The sequence below is a fragment of the Penaeus chinensis genome, chromosome 39 (assembly GCF_019202785.1).
Source record: "Penaeus chinensis breed Huanghai No. 1 chromosome 39, ASM1920278v2, whole genome shotgun sequence".
Lineage (NCBI taxonomy): Eukaryota > Metazoa > Arthropoda > Malacostraca > Decapoda > Penaeidae > Penaeus > Penaeus chinensis.
The window spans coordinates 3,452,760-3,458,604 of NC_061857.1; the positions used below are offsets into that span (position 1 = coordinate 3,452,760).

The 5,845-nt window shown below is 50.8% G+C and overlaps 1 protein-coding gene across 1 annotated transcript in view; it reads right to left on the reverse strand.

The window, feature by feature from the left end:
* Positions 1–5,468, reverse strand: part of LOC125046408 (long-chain-fatty-acid--CoA ligase 4-like) — a 41,452-nt gene extending 35,984 nt beyond the window's left edge. Inside the window, 1 exon segment of the mRNA XM_047644181.1 lies at positions 5,091–5,468. The gene's annotated coding sequence lies outside the window, so the exon portion shown is untranslated.
* Positions 5,469–5,845: the final 377 nt, after the last annotated feature.

Here is a 5,845-nt window from a genome sequence, read left to right on the forward strand (position 1 = left end):
CCAAGGCACCCTTTTCCCAGCCAGCCGCGCCGACGCCCCGAGCGATTAGGACACGGAAGGCACGCGACCCGCTTGTGACTCACTTCCATGCGAACTCCACTTGTCAAGACCCTCGTCCGATTTCGATATGTTTTGTCAGTTCAAACTGGTGCGCTACACGTCCAGTGTTTCAGAACTGGGTGCCGAGCAGAAACTTCTGGCTTGTATTCTCTTCGGTAATTTGTGATGAAGTACACCGGTACAGAAACAACTTGTATCACGACGAGATAATATCTTTCCTCGGCACGAAATGAAACCACGTCTTCTTCGCAAAAGATGCCCTGCCGGTGCCATTTGCGTATTCAAGAGACCATTTCTGGCCAATTTACACCCTTACACCCTGTTACTAGTACGAGTTACGTGTACGTGCGTACGAGAGCCCATCCCGTGACCACCTGTGCAGAGTCTCCCCGCACGTAAGGTCATTACCGGAGGCCAAGCGGGCATGTGTCCCGGCGGATTCCCTTCTGGCGTTGCGTGGAGTACTCACGGCGTCGGAAACGGAGGGTGGAGCGAGAGCTGGTGATTCATGGGAGACATATGTGGTTGCGGGAGAAAATGCGGGCATTATAACAATAACCATAGCAGTAATATAATAACAATAACAATAACAACAAGAACCGTAACAACAAAACAACAACAATAATAATAATAATAATAATAATAATAATAATAAAAATAATAATAATAATTAGAGTAACAGCAACAACAATAACAACAATAATAATAATAGGTATACAAATATTAACAGTAACAGTAATAATAAAAGTAATAATAACAATTACAATAGCTACAGTAGTATCAGACAGAGAGAGAGAGACAGAGAGAAAGAGAGAGAAAGAGAGAGAAAGAGAGAAAGAGAGAGAGAGAGAGAGAGAGAGAGAGAGAGAGAGAGAGAGAGAGAGAGAGGGAGGGAGGGAGGGAGGGAGGGAGGGAGGGAGGGAGGGAGGGAGGGAGGGAGGGAGGGAGGGAGAAGAGAGAGAGAGGGGGGGAGGGGGGGCACAAGACTCAAGTCGTGCAAAGCGAGATCTTCTTATATCAGGACTGCAGCTTTCAGTGCAGTGTTTTTCGTGCAACGGAAGTACGGTCGGATGCAACACTTACCCCACCTGTGCGTTGGTGGGAGTTTGTGTGCGAGAGGGAGTAATGTGCGTCAGTGTGCGTATGTGTGTATGTGCGTTTGTGAGTGTTTGTGTACGTGTGCATGCCTGCATAAGTGTGTCTGGATGAGGATGAGGAAGATAAAAAAAAGGAGATGGAAGCAGAGAAGAAAAAGAAGAGGAAGAAGAAACAGGAGGATGAAGGAAACGAAGAGGAGGGAAAAGGATGATCTTCTTTACGATCACCACCCTCACCATCTCCATCATCATCACCACCCTCACCATCTCCATAATCTTCATCACCACCCTCACCATCTCCATCATCATAATCTTCATCACCACCCTCACCATCATCATCATTATCATCACCCTCGCTATAACCATCATCATCATCATCATCACCCTCGCTATAACCATCATCATCATCACCACCCTCACCATCTCCATCATCATCACCACCCTCACCCTCACCATCCTCATACTCATCATCACCATCGACCTCCTCTCCTTCCGTATGCCTCCCTTGCTCACCTCCCTCATCAGCGACACCATTATCTCCCGCTGTCAAGAAGGATCTTTCTCCGTCGCGTCATTACCACTACGTAGGCCTAAAACCCTCAGGTGCATAGCGGTCGTAGGCCTCGTCTCAAATGTGTTCTGGGCGGAATACGGAGGCAGGTTACGTCACCGAGGTCACAGCTGTGGGCATGTGACAAGGAGACGACACGAAATGGTAATAATGATAATGATATAATATGCTATGAGGTGTTGTTGTAGTAGTAGTAGTAGTAGTAGTAGTAGTAGTAGTAGTAGTAGTAGTAGTAGTGGTAGTAGTAGTGGTAGTAGTAGTAGTAGTAGTAGTAATAGTAGGAGTAGGAGTAGTAGCAGTAGTAGGAGGAGTAGGAGTAGGAGTAGTAGGAGTAGGAGTAGTAGTAGTAGTAGTAGTAGCAGTAGGAGTAGTAGTAGAAGTAGTAGTAGTAGGAATAGGAGTAGTAGTAGGAATAGGAGTAGTAGTAGGAATAGGAGTAGTAGTAGGAATAGGAGTAGTAGTAGGAATAGGAGAAGCAGCAACAGCAATAGTGGTGTTATTTATAGTAGTAATTATAGTAGACTGTAGTAGTACTAGTAATCATAGTAATAATTGTAGTAGTATTTGTAGTTGAAACTATAGCAGTAGTTGCATTAGCTACTGTGGCTGTCACTATTCTATAGCATTAATTAGTGGTGCTGGTTGAGGGGAAGTGGATGTAGCGGATGTGATAGTAGTGGATGTGGATGTGGATGTGGGTGTGGAGGTGGTCATGAAGAAGAAATAGAAGAGGGAGAAGTAGAAGTACAAGAAGGAGGAGGAGGAAGAGGAGGAGGAGGAGGAGGAGGAGGAGGAGGAGGAGATGGAGGAGGAGGAGGAGGAGGAGGAGATGGAGGAGGAGGAGGAGGAGGAGGAGGAGGAGGAGGAGGAGGAGGAGGAGGAGGAGGAGGAGGAGGAGGAGAAGGAGGAGGAGGAGAAGGAGGAGGAGGAGGAGGAGGAGAAGGAGGAGGAGGAGGAGGAGAAGGAGAAGGAGGAGGAGGAGGAGGAGGAGAAGGAGAAGGAGGAGGAGGAGGAGGAGGAGGAGGAGGAGGAGGAGGAGCAGGAGAAGGAGGAGGAGAAGAAGAAGAAGGAGAAGAAGAAGGTGAAGAAGGAGAAGGAGAAGGAGAAGGAGAAAGAGAAGGAGAAAGAGAAGGAGAAGGAGAAGGAGAAGGAGAAAGAGAAGGAGAAGGAGAAGGAGAAAGAGAAGGAGAAAGAGAAGGAGAAAGAGAAGGAGAAAGAGAAGGAAGGAGAAGGAGGAGCAGTAGGAGAAGAAGAAAAAGAAGAAGACGAAGAAGACGAAGAAGACGAAGAAGAAGAAGAAGACGAAGAAGAAGAAGAAGACGAAGAAGACGAAGAAGACGAAGAAGACGAAGAAGAAGAAGAAGAAGAAGAAGAAGAAGAAGAAGAAGAAGAAGAAGAAGAAGAAGAAGAAGACGAAGAAGACGAAGAAGAAGAAGAAGAAGAAGAAGAAGAAGAAGAAGAAGAAGAAGAAGAAGAAGAAGAAGAAGAAGAAGAAGAAGAAGAAGAAGAAGAAGAAGAAGACGAAGAAGAAGGAGGAGGATAAGTGAAGGTGAAGGTGAAGGTGAAGGCGGAGGTGATGGAGGCAAAATTGTAAGTGATATTGATAGTAGTATTGGCGGTAAAAGAACACTTATGTTAGCTTGCCACGGCTTCCATTCTTAAAAGACCGGCCTGAACCAAACCGCGTGTAACCGCAAATGGGAAGCTCAATCATCTGACTCAATCAGCTGATTTAAAAGAAGGTGAGCGGAGCGCCGAAGTAACATGAACATATTGAAGAATGGAAAAAAAATAACTGTAATGGCAGTAGCACTAGCATCAGCCTTTCTTTTTTTTTTTTTTTTTGTAATGAACGAGATCAGTGTGATAGTGAGATGTAACAATCCGTAACAATGCGATAAGGGTCGAAGCATTAAATCGATCAGCAAATAACACAAAAAGCAACAGCCACAAACACCACACCATCCAACTAGCAAACCTGCCGAGCCGCTCCCGGGGCGTCCGCGCGGCACAGACAAAACCAAGCGACTCACGAGAGACACATATAAGCCCACTTCATGACCGGCCACCGCCAGTCCGGCTCAAGACGCTGACGAAGCACCGCCGTTGCTCAATAAGCATGTGTTCTTCTGTGATACAATGCCACGTGATAACACCGGCGCTGTGCCTTGCAATGCGGCCGGACCGCGGGGACTGGGGAGCGGCCGCGTCTTCAGCACCCCATGTCTAGGCACGCGCCCTTCCCCTAGCCTCCTGCCTCTCGCTTCTCACCTGTCGCCCAGCGCTCCTCGGCTCACCCGTCGCCTCTCTACTCTCGCTTCTCCAGCTCTCGGCTCACCTTGATTTCAATGACTTAAGCTCACTTAAGCTCATGGCCAGACAGGGAAAGGGGGGAAAGGGGGGAAAGGGAGGGAAAGGGAGAGAGAGAGAGAGAGAGAGAGAGAGAGAGAAGGGGAGAGAGAGGAGAAGAGAGGAGAGAGAGAGAGAGAGAGAGAGAGAGAGAGAGAGAGAGAAGGAGAGAGAGAGAGGAGGGAGGGAGGGAGGGAGGGAGGGAGGGAGGGAGGGAGGGAGGGAGGAGAGGGAGGGAGGGAGGAGAGAGGGAGGGAGACGGAGGGAGGAGGGAGGGAGGGAGAGAGAAGGGGAGAAGGAGAGAGGGGGAAGGAGGGAGGAAGAGAGGGGGGAGGGAGGGAGGGAGGGAGGGAGGGAGGGAGGGAGAGGGAGAGGGAGAGGGGAGAGGGAGGGGGAGAGGGAGGGGGGAGGGAGGAGGGAGGGAGGGAGGGAGGGAGGGAGAGAGAGGGAGAGAGAGAGAGAGAGAGAGAGAGAGAGAGAGAGAGAGAGAGAGAGAGAGAGAGAGAGAGAGAGAGAGAGAGAGAGAGAGAGCGCCTGTCACCAAGGCCCAAAATGAACCCGGCAACAACAGGGTTCTTGACCCCCAAGCAAGTGGGCGAGCGTGAACCTCCCGCAGACTCGCCTCTGCGTCCTCCCCAGCCCCTCGCGAACGCACGCCGGAGGGAAACCTCGACCTGCATTAGCACGCCACAGACCGTGCCCGAGGCACAATTAACCCAGCACGCCGCCGCTGTTACGGCTAAACAACGTTCACATGCAAGCGTACAAGCGTACGTGTTGCGTTTCCTACGTCCTCGCCCTCATCTCTCGCATGTGTGTATCCGTCTGCTTCTGGGTGTGACGTACGTGCAACATGACCCTCGTTGCTGTACACTCACGCACGCACACGCGCGCACAGACGTACGCATGTACAAACACACACACACACGCCCACCTCCGTGGCCAATGCACTGCGCCGACGCCAACAATAAGTTCTCGTCAACCAACAAAAATTCTTCTTCAAGCTCTCTCACCTGGACTCTGAAGGCGGCCACACCACTCGCAATCCACAATGTAACAAGCACACGCGCACGCACAAGCACGCTGGTGTGAAAACAGCTAGTTCGGCTGACGTTGGGCGGAGCAGGACTTGGAAGTGCGGGTCCGCGGCAGCGTGGTACGTCCTCCCTCGCTCACGGCTATATTTACACTGAAGGACCCAACCCACATGATCTTCCGTTCTCTCATCGACGGTCGTGCCTTCGAAAGCCGCCTCGCGTTCGTCGCTCAAACACGACCGTGCGGTTTCCTCCTTCCGTGCAAGGGACTCGGTTGGCGGCAGAGTTTTCGTTACGACCGCCGAAGAAGGATTTTGTCGAGGCGCCGCCCACGCCGGATGCGAAATCCGGGGAAATTATGGGGAGAAAATACAGGACCTGGCACCTCTCCGCAGGACGTGCCACAGTCTGGCGTTCCGGTGGCACATGGTCGACACTCACCGGTGCCTCTCGCTCATGGCATTCTGAAGGAAGGGGAGGGGGCGGAGACAGAAATTCGCGCACGACGCCTAAAGCAAGTCCCGCTGTCAATAAAACGGAAACAGACAGAAGAAAGGAAAGAGAAAAGGAGGGAAAAGGGGAACTCGTGATGGGGAGACAGATTCCAGATCCCTCGTCACGCTGAGGTATGTCTCCAAGTACAGCCAGACTCGCGGCGCTGGGAGGGCAAGGAACAGTTCCCTCCCGCCATCAGCTGAGGAGGAAATCGCGTTATTCAAGGAAGCGTCTGA